The sequence below is a fragment of the Palaemon carinicauda genome, chromosome 2, assembly GCF_036898095.1.
Source record: "Palaemon carinicauda isolate YSFRI2023 chromosome 2, ASM3689809v2, whole genome shotgun sequence".
Taxonomy (NCBI): Eukaryota; Metazoa; Arthropoda; class Malacostraca; order Decapoda; family Palaemonidae; genus Palaemon; species Palaemon carinicauda.
Genome location: NC_090726.1, coordinates 83,219,881 through 83,231,605, shown reverse-complemented (window position 1 = coordinate 83,231,605; position 11,725 = coordinate 83,219,881). Strand labels below are relative to the sequence as shown.

Sequence of the window (11,725 nt, the reverse complement as noted above, 5' to 3'; positions counted from 1 at the left end):
AACCGCTATTAGTTCTGTATATCGAGTTAAAGCATCTATAATTACTAAGAGGTGCTTATTTCCTCTGTCTGACTCGTAAAATCCTATTAACAAATCTAAATATATTCTTTCAAAGGGTTGATTGGGCACGGGATAAGCCCCTAGGCTGACAGGTGTTTTCGTATGCCCTTTGTTTTCCTGACATGTGTGACAATTAGCTATGTGTCTTTTTATATCTGTAAGCATCGTATGCCAATAAAACAATGATTTGGCTTTCTGTGACATTAATGAGAACCCCGGGTGTCCATGTAATGGATTTGAATGCAACCAATTCAGGACAGTGGAAATAAGTGAGATTGGTACTACTACCTGGTCGTTAGTTACATGTGGTGTATTGCGGGTTTTCCTTGTCACAGTCCTACACAGAATATTATCTTTGATTATATAATTCTGCTGCTTATACTTTATATATCCCTTTTCCTTATGATTGCCTTTCAAAGCATTTATAATTGTTTCTATTTTCTGATCTTTTCTTTGCTCAAACTTGAGTTAACACGGGATTGAGATCTGGACACTTAGACATGTGTTTTTTTATCTGTTTATATACATCCAATTCCGTACTTGCAGGCGTTAACTTTTTATCAAAACACCGCACTAAAGCTTCAGGCAACATAAGTGTCATGCAAGTTAAATACATTAATCGTAAAAAATCTTTCACAGAAATGTTATCTCTAGTAACCCAAGTGGAATTACCTAAAATATCTTGATATTCATTAAGCCTATCAACTATGAGAGCTGCTCTCTCAATAACATTAAGCCGATTCAGAGTGGCTTGACTAAGTGTATTTCCTAATGTTAATACTACATCCAAGGCTTCTTCACCCCCATAGACCGCACGTAACCTAACTTTGAAATCATCCCAGGTAACTGCTTCTTGAAATGAAACACCTCTTAAATACGCACTCGCATCCCCCTTAGAAAAATCTATAAAACTTTTAGCTTCTTGTAATTGTACAAAAGGGTCTACGATTTGTTTGGCATTTAAATGGGCATCAACGGATGAAATCCATGACTCCACATTTTGAGGCAAGAACCCATTGACTCGACCCTGAAAAGGAAGGATTGCTGACCTGGCATTTACAAGCGTCACAATTGGGGGAGGATTAGTCTGGCCTACGCCACTAGGTCCAGGGGTGGGGCTCACAGGGGGAGTCATGACTGCTGTATTTCTTTTCCTATCTCTTCGACACCTTGCAATTCTATCAAAATATCTATATGAATACAGACGTCCACTGCGTAAACGCATGTGTATAATAAAATTCCCCAAACAATGTTACTAATCCCAAGACATTTCCCGAGAATTTCTGAAAGAAAACCGAACACAAAGATATTTCCTGTAAATTTCTGAAAGAAAAAGGAATTAGCACAAAGAGAGAAAAAATTCTAGATGAGAATTCGGAGTTGAACACAGTTTCCTTTAATGAAAGGAAAATAAAGGATTAGCAAACCACTCACCTCAGTAATAATCGACTAACAACTCGTGATAACTACACTTCACTGCCCAAACTGGAATGAATTTAAAAAATTGTACTTAGCTTATATATGGTTCTGTGTGATGTCGTCACATCCTCTCTCTCTCTCTTGATGTTTTATTAGTGATGTATCGTTCGAGTTTCCGTTGAATGTAGGGCTTCCTGGATATGTTTTGTAAGCGTTGAACGTCAGTCCTTGGGTTTCCTAGGATGTTGATTGAAGATCCAGTTCATCAGTTTGTATGTATAACATTCATTAAATGTTATAGATTTCGATGAACTATGTTACTTAGTCAAAATTGTAGATACATTAACGTTGAGTTCTTGAAGATCTTTCTCTGGTTTTTACAGCTTTATTTTGATGTCTTGAAGATCTTCCTCTAATTCTTAGAGTTTATTATTATAATTACTTGAAGATCTTTCTCTGATTCGTAGAGTTTAACCACTGCCACCATTTATTAGTGTGCTACTTTTATAAGCACACATTGAGTATGTGTTGTTTAAGATGTTAAGTCTTGATAATGAAGTTCATCTTAGTAACTTTAAAAAGTATTTATTCTCTAAAAACAACAGAGATAAACATCTCCATCATAGGAGTGGAGCTGGTTTGGTCGGATGACCAATTCAGGTGAAGTATAGATATGAACTGCTTAAATTATCGATATCACAGATATCGTATGCTTAGTTGTCGTAGCATTTAAACACAATATGGAAACTGTTATATTCTTTCTCGAAAGACACCTGCATCCGGTGACGACACAATCTTTCACACACATTGCATTGGTGTTGACGTTTCAGAAAAATGTTACATTGCCGAGGCTGCAAAGTGCATCCTGTTTATGATTTTATATGACTACAGCAAATCTCACGCTAGCATCTTCATCCAAAATGACATATTACGTCATGTGTTTTAAACATGTAATAACAAACTATTTCATTTATTACATATGCAGGTATGTATTTTATAAATTTATTTACCATTTTAGGAAAACAAATAGTGATATTGCACAAATATTTAAATTTCCTGTGATTTTTCAATTCATGTTCAAGTATTTTTCGTTGTACAAGAACGAAATTGAAAAACAGTTATATTAATACTTCTATGTAATCTAATTACATCAATGTAATCACACAAGTAAAATATTTAGGTATCAGATTGGTCCATGGAAATAAGAACATATTATTTTTATAAGTATGCAAAAACAAAATTAATGGAACGAAATGGGAAAAAAAATTATATTAATGCTTCTATGTAACTCAATTACATCAATGTAATCACACAAGTAAAACATTTAGGTACTACATTGGTCCATGGAAAAAAGAACATCACATTCTTTTAAGTGAATACTGATATTGCAAAAGTACTATGAGTTACTTTCATAAGTTTATTGCATTTATAAGTATTTTTTATTCTATTTGCAATTACGCCATGAATCGACACAACATCACATATTAGGAGTATATTCAGAGAAGAAGGTTGCCATCGAATCCTCCGATTGCATGATAGAATAATCAGGTGCTCCATGTTTAAGATTCATCAAAGCGCTTCGCTCAAATGTTGGAGATGGAGATGGTGGAGTACACGCATTATTATATGGACTTGGAGTAGATGATGGATAATTGCCTGATGGTGAATGAACTTGACCAATTTCTGCATCAAATAGTATGTCATTTATTTTTTTTTCAGTAATTAATGCCAAATGTTTGTTCATCCCTTGCAACCTACAGGCTACTGTTTTTCCAAACAATTCATAACGATCAGGTACTTCTTTGTTTGTTTTCTTGAAATGGTCTCGCATCGTTGTTAGAACTTCTGCCGTCAGATCATCCTTTTTCATCTTCCTCTTACTGGCATCAAAGCGTGAACCGGTAGCTTACTTTCCTTGTACTTCTGACATGTCTGTCACTTGCTCCACAGTACCATTTGTTGATTCATTATTGTCTCTCCCTTCATTCAAACCTTCCTCTTCCGCCAAATGAGAATGATCATCAGAATCCTGAAATAAATGATATTGGTACAGTTAAAACGGTGAAATTTATGTAAATGTTAGTTGTTAAGATGGTAGGGAAACAAAGTTATGAGAAACAATACCTTTCACACCATCAATAAAGTTTATATTAACCAACTCTTAATCTCTTATTTGTTTCAGTTTCCCACCTCGGAGGAGGAATGGAAAGCCATAGCTACAAAATTCGAGTAAAAGATGGCAGTTCCCGCATTGCATAGGACCCATGGACGGCAAGCACATTGATATTGTTCCACCTTCCAATTCTGGATCATACTATTATAACTATAAGGGCAAGCAGAGGATGGTACTTTTGGCAATAGTCGATGCAGAATATAGGTTTCTGCTCGTAGACTTCGGTACAAATGGACGAATATCAGATACCGGTGTACTTCAGAATACAATTTTCTATGAAAAGCTCAAAAATGACAATCTACACATTCCACCGCCTGATGATGTACAGTATGTGACAATTTCACAGATGTTCCATACGCTTTCGTGGCAGATGATGCCTTCCCTCTCAGAGTTGACATTTTAAAACCATTCAGACAAGGACAGTTGGACTCACCGGAAAAGGAAGTGTTTAATTATCGGATCAGCCGAGCAAGGCATATTGTAGAAAATGTATTTGGTCTACTTGCAGCACACTTCCGAATATTTCAAAGTTCAATCAATCTGGACCCCCAGAATATCAAAGTGGTAGTAATGGCAGCTTATGCTTTGCATAATTTCTTGATTGAAGAGCCATCAAGTACATATGCTTCTTCTAATTTGCTGCACGAATAAAACAGAATTGATGGATCTGTCATATCCGTAGGTTATGATAGTTCCAACTCCAAAATGGTCCTGCTTAATTGTCGACGGGGAAATATTAGTAGTGATGCCAAAGAAATTAGGGATAAGTTCATCCACTACTTCATGAATGATGGTAAATTATCATGGCAAAATAAACATAATTTAAGGAATACTCAATCATAACTTCTTTAATTTATCTTGGTAACTGGTCAAGGAATGATATTAAAAGTTCAAGCAGTTAGGCATCTATTTGCCATATTCACAACTTTATGTTTTGACATGTTTAATCTTTAGTAGAGTACAATCTAATTCACATGGTACATAATTTCTGTTTAGATTAAGTATTAGATTCAGAAATACTCAAGAACCATATACATAGTACTGTACTTCACTTGATATAGAACTCTAGGAAATTTAAATAAATGTTACAATATGTCACGAGAATAAATATAATAGTAATACTACTTGAACCGTTAACGCAATTAGATTTTTCTTACCTGATTAGTTCCAATGTCTAAATTCAATGTTGATTTTCTTGGAACTTCTTGATCATGAAGAAAATCCATGAGATCATAATACCAAAGATTTGGTCTATAAATACTGTCGGTAGATGATCCTGACTTCTTTGAATCTTGTCCTTTTTTCTCTCTTTTCTGAAAGCGGATCTGAGACTATTGATTTTTGCAACCACTGATTTCTTTGTAGCGCCAGGCTCAATTTCTTGTAATTTAACACATAATTTGACATATGCCGTATCTTTCTTAGTTCGGTCGTGATAGTCTGCACATTTAACCTTCCACAAACAAGGTTCATCTTTATATATTTCTATGAAGTCTGCAATAGTTTGGTTTTCTTTCCGAGACATAATTACTGTTTTGATCTTTTCTGGTGATCACTGAAAGAAAAGAAACATACTCTATTAGATCTGAAGGTCAACTGAGGACTGCGCAGTTAAATCCCACACACACTCAGTTCTCAGTCAATCAGCCACAGTTGACAGTTTGAACTTTTAACTTTTCTATTTCCTTCAGTCGAACTGCGCAGTTCTGTTGAACTGAGACTGATGGTCCCACAAACGTTTGTTACAACTGTCAGTTATAACTGAACAGTCCAAACTGACAGCTTTCCTCTCCTGTGTAATTAAAAGATATTATATCGTACGGCTTTGAGGTTCTTGGCTTTCGTAAATGATGTTTTTTCACCTGGTCTAGTAAATTACGGATTAGCGTGTCTCCGAAAGACCTAAAGGTAATCAGAAGATCATACGAAATTCTAAATTCCACACCAGCCCCGTTTTTCCAATCCTCCGTGGGAAATCCTTTTTTCATCTTTATCGACATTTAATGGTGTGAATAAAGTTATTTGACATATCATCAGAAAACCTTTAAGTCATTACCAGTAAAGACAAATTACAGTAGATTTCAATCTTTTCCTCTACTTCAGTTTTATTTTACTTCTGTGAGAGAGAGAGAGAGAGAGAGAGAGAGAGAGAGAGAGAGAGAGAGAGAGAGAGAGAGAGAGAGAGATTATATTTTTATTCATTGCTTAAAATGACGGCTTAGAATTGTGTTTTTAGTTCTAATAAATAAATAAAGAAATGTCGGACTGGAAACTATTTAATCAAAATATCTTACAATAATCAATCATCAATACTTAAACATCACAGCTTTTGAATTAATAAAGAATACTTCGTATAGAAGGTATATATGTGATAATAGATAAACATTACCTTAAAACTTGTGACATTTTTTAACAGTTCTATTTAGAACCCGTATTCTAAAAAATCAGTCCACCGCCGACATAATAACCTGTTACCTCTTCTGGTAAATCAACAAATAACAAAAAGTAATCTTTGAATGTAGAGTTGCACTTGAAAAAGGAAAAAAATATACAAAAATATATTTTCATATCATTTTATATACTTTTATTCTTATTTATTGTAGAATATGATTTTACGAGCTGTCAATGCTTCATATACTAGATATTTGAACTATCACAGAAAACGGCAAAGTTTACAGTTCTTAAAGACCATTACCTAATATATAGCTCGTTTGCTAGGATTCATTTTAACTCTGTGAACATTAATGTAAGTGTAAGTAGTTCCAGATGATTTTATAAACTGTAACACTTATTTATTGTAAAGTAACATGTTTTATGTGCTTTTAACGCTATTACAGTGTTATTATGACTACATTACTTATAGCAGCCAGACATAAGTTAAACAAAAGGAATCAAAACCTGATTTTCATTTTCCTATGTGTTATTTTGGACAACAAATGTAAACTCAAAACCGATTTATCTCGAAACAACATCAACCGAAGTATAACTGTATATAATATATATATATATATATATATATATATATATATATATATATATATATATATATGTATATATATATATATATATATATATATATATATATATATATATATATATATATATATATATATATATATATATATATACATATATATATATATATATATATATATATATATATATATATATATATATATATATATATATATATATATATATATATATGATATTTTATATACTATGTATATGAAACCTCTGTATTATCAATACATGTAAACTCTCTTCAAATCACCTGGCTGGTCATACACATATCTAAGGCTGACATGTCTTTTTATTGTTATTTGGATGTCTTTGAGACATCTGAACAGGTAGCATGGTTTCATACCAATATTTCCCACTGTGAGGTATTTTGATACACATGCTCCCTGACTATATGTTAGAGTTACTATAAGAAAACCAAAAACATAACCAAATTTATTCTATCTACTCTATTTACCAAAGCGCTTCCCCAAATTTTGTGGGTCAGCCGACATAAAAAAGAACAGAAGGAGATTTTTCTGTTCCCTCCTCCCAGCTTGATGAGGGATTTATCCGAGTTTGGTTGGTAATGGTAAGGTACTACAGCCCACTCTATAACGATATCCACACTAAAGAAGCTACACATGCTGAATCCCTTACTGCTGCTACCTCACTGGTCACCAAGGTAACCGGAGGAAGCGGCAGCCTACCGGATCTACGTCACAATCACTCGTCATTCATTCCTATTACTTGCTTCTCTCACATCTATCCTCCTATCACATAGAGCTTTCTTAACTCCATCCATCTATCAAACCTTAGCCTTCCTACTGTAGTTCTCCCATCAATACCTTCATTCATCATCTTCAGCAGACAGCCGTTTTCCATTCTCTCTACATGGCCAAACCAGTTTGATACATTCACATCCGCTCTAACACCTAGATGGTGAGGGATGGCTGATTATAATAAGAAGCAAGTCTGTAGTTCTGTCCAAATTTAATATATATATTGTCTAGCGATGTTTATCTAATCAAATGTTAATGTCTTTGAGTTTTGTTGTGATGAGAAATACCGTTCTTTATTTCTTATTTTAGTGTTTCATTGTTTTAGGGCTTGTTTGGAATGTTTGAGTAATACAATATTTGACAATATATATTAAATCTGGACAGAACTACAGACTTGCCTCTTATTATAATCAGCCATCCTTCACCATCTATGAGTTACACAAAAACGAGTAAAAATGACCAAAATTCACTATTTTGACCTTGAAATATGACCTTTTGACCTTGAAGATGATGAAGATGACCCCGGGTGGTGTTGAAAATGTCACTATTGAAATCACCGTCCTCAAAAACCCCCATTTTGACTCAGAGAACGTGTTTCTAGCCCTTCTTAGAAGTCATTTTAGTCCAGGACTCAAGTTAATCCTTCAGACTCAAGTTAAAAACCCCGATCAGGGGACGTTCCAGTCCTTTCTTGAAGGACGATATATGACAATATATATTAAATTCGGACAGCTCTGCAGACTTGCCTCATATTATAATCAGCTATCTCTCACCATTTATGAGTTACACACAAAAAACGATCAAAAATGACCAAAATTCACAAATTTGACCTTGATAAATGACCTTTAGACCTTGAAGATGACCCCAGGTGGTATTGAAAATGTTACTATTGAACTCACCATCCTCAAAAAACCCATTTTGATCCAGAGAACGTGTTTCTAGCCCTTCTAGAAGTCATTTTAGTCCAGACTCAAGTTAATCTTTCAGACTCAAGTTAAAACCCCTGAGCAGGGGACGTTCCAGTCCTTCCTTAAAGGAGTCTATGATATATATATATATATATATATATATATATATATATATATATATATATATATATATATATATATATATATATATATATATATGTGTGTGTGTGTGTGTGTGTGTGTGTGTGTGTGTGTGTATGTATATAAATATAGTATCATTATTTGGGCTGTCATTGCTCTTTACCCTTTTTTATATGATATTAGAATATCCTTTTCTTCAGTTTTTTTTCTCGTATCCTATTCCTTTTTCAGGTCTCTTAGTGTTAATGCCATCCTTTATCCTTCCGAGAGCTCTTTGAGTTGTGTCCAGCTTATATTCTAAACCTTTATTAAACCTTGTAGTTTGCGATGCATAACTTGATACTGGCCGAACCTTCTGATTTAATATTTTCCTAGTCTCATTTTGTGCCCCAAAAAGTCTTCATCCTATACTTATCCTCATTTTAATTTCGGTCTCCTGTCCTGGAAACACTTACTGTCTGCTCTGAGTACTTTAATTTATTCTAACATTCTCTAGATGTTCGTCCATAACTCTTATTTGTTACCTCTGCTTTTTCATTGAACATTATTGTAGTTTTACTCATATTAATTTTCAGTCCTACATTCCCCCTTTCTTAATTCAAATCTTTTATCAACTTTTTCGATCAATCCCATGATTCACTAAACAGAAATATGTCGTCTGGATATCTTAAGTTGTTAAGGTATTCCCCATTAAGACTAATATTTACAGTTTTGCAAACTTAATTCTATATATATATATATATATATATATATATATATATATATATATATATATATATATATATATATATATATATATATATATATATATATATATATATATATATATATATATATATATATATATATATATATATATATATATATATATATATATTTATATATATATATATATATATATATATATATATATATATATATATATATATATATATATATATATATATATATATATATATATATATATATATATATTCTGGGCATACTGTAAATAATTTAGAAGAGATGGGTTCAAACTATCTAACTCCTCTCTCACTGGGAATTTCCACACTATTTTAATGTAGTTTTAGGATTGTTGTACTTCCTGTGTAGATAACTTAAAGTGTTCGAACATAAGATTCATCTATACCTTGTCAATAGAGGGCTTTCATTACTGATGAAGGTTTTACAGAATTAAAAGCTTTTTCATAGTCTATAATTGCCATAAATATTGGTTTGTCAGACTATGATGATTTTTAGATAAGCTGGATGATGACATGGATATGGTGAGTTGTAGAATACATGACTTTAAATTCTACTTGCTCTATTAGGTACAGCCCCCAAGCTTTTATGCCCCTGACCTAGAAGGATCTAGAATTTTTAAGTCAATAGATATGTGAACCCAGGGATTCATAGCAGCAGAAGAGAAGCAGCCTTTCCCAGTGAAGAGCCCACCACATCTCTTTCTCAACTGCCACAAGCGTGTGTCCCCTCTGAGGGGAACAAGTCTTTACCCGACATATATCGTGTCTAGTGTTTTCAAACGTTAGTGAAACCTTGAAAGTGATTTCAAATTTATTGTGTTATTATATGTGCTAGCATTATATGAATTTTTGTAACTAGACCTGTGAGGTTTATGCGAAAATGTGAAATGTATTTGTATTGCTCTCTTATTAAAACTTCATGTAAGCTAAAAACTTGTAAGTTTATCAGTCACTTTCATGTAATTTTAATAAGAGTTCAATCATAAGAGTGGTAAATGTTATCTATTTTCAATAATTAATTATCAAGATTAAATATTTGTGTTAAATTGAATTTCTAGGAAAAGGAGTGATCATGGAATTTTCATAGTGTAATATTTTATTGTCCTAGTCTAAAATTTTGCTCAGATTTAATATTTCGAGTCAAGTGATCATATAATTCTCAGAGTGTAATAATTTTATGTCCTAGTATAGGATTTTGTTCAGATTTGATATTTCAAGTCAAGTGATCATATAATTTTCGGAGTAAAATATTTTCTTGTCTTAGTTTAAGTTTTGTTCAGATTCAATAACTTGACGGATTTATTTTTGGTGTAAATTCTTTAGAAGTATTGCCATTTCTATTAGAATAAACTTATTTTTGTAAAGTGTGTATTACTTCGATCACCAGTGTTTCTTACAGAACTCTCTTGTATCCCTGTTTAGGAATCGAAGTAAGAGGTTATTTTGAATAGTTTTTCATAATGATAAACCAATTTGTTTTGGGTGTACATAAGAGACTTTTGGATATTCAGTGTTTTTATATGTTTATGACTAGGAGGTGTATTATTTATCAGAGTTCAGGTATCATTCAAGTGTAACAGACTATATAAAAACAAACATGTGAGTTTGGAACTTTGAAGGTTAAGTAACTTGCCAGCTGTAATATGTAATGTATATTTTTGGTGACCAGACCTGGGACCATATATATATATATATATATATATATATATATATATATATATATATATATATATATATATATATATATATATATATATATATATATATATATATATATATATATATATATATATATATATATATATATATATATATATATATATATATATATATATATATATATATATATATATACTCAAAAGATCCATATAATTTTAATACATTGGTGTATGAATTCTCTTAATGACCTCAGGGTCACAGCAAAATCACACAAAGCTCTTGTCTTTGTGTAATTTCGCCTGGGCCTCTGATTCCAAAGTGGTTAAGAGAATCCAGACATTAATGTATAAAAAAATTTATACGGCTTTTTTGCATATGAAAAACACGTCTAAATGTGCAAAATAATTTCAAAATTGACAAACATACTAATTAGCTGCGATGGTAAAGATAGGTTGATTTCAATTCTAAGTACAAAAATCCCTGAATTCGAAAAGGATAAGTACAGAAGAATTTTCATTGAATTATCTTTCTTCCTGGCCAAGTGGTGAGTCCCTATTTATACAAGTTTCCCGGACCAGGGTTCGACTCCCAGACGGTCAGAAGCTCTAGTTTTTGTGTGATTTCACCTGAGGCTCTGATCCCGAGGTCGTTAAGAGAATCCAGATATTACTGTATAAAAATATATGGCTTATTTTGATATGAAAAAAAAATGTCTAAATGTGCAAAAATTTGTAATTAATCGAATGCAAAGTCACAAACATATCAATTAGCTACGATGGGGATGATGGAATGATTTCAGTTCCAAGTGCAAGAAACCTCAATTCTACAGGTATAAGTACA

At 32.5% G+C, this 11,725-nt stretch overlaps 1 pseudogene; it reads right to left on the bottom strand.

The window, feature by feature from the left end:
- Window positions 1–2,762: 2,762 nt before the first annotated feature.
- Window positions 2,763–5,177, bottom strand: LOC137618550 (uncharacterized; annotated as a pseudogene).
- Window positions 5,178–11,725: the final 6,548 nt, after the last annotated feature.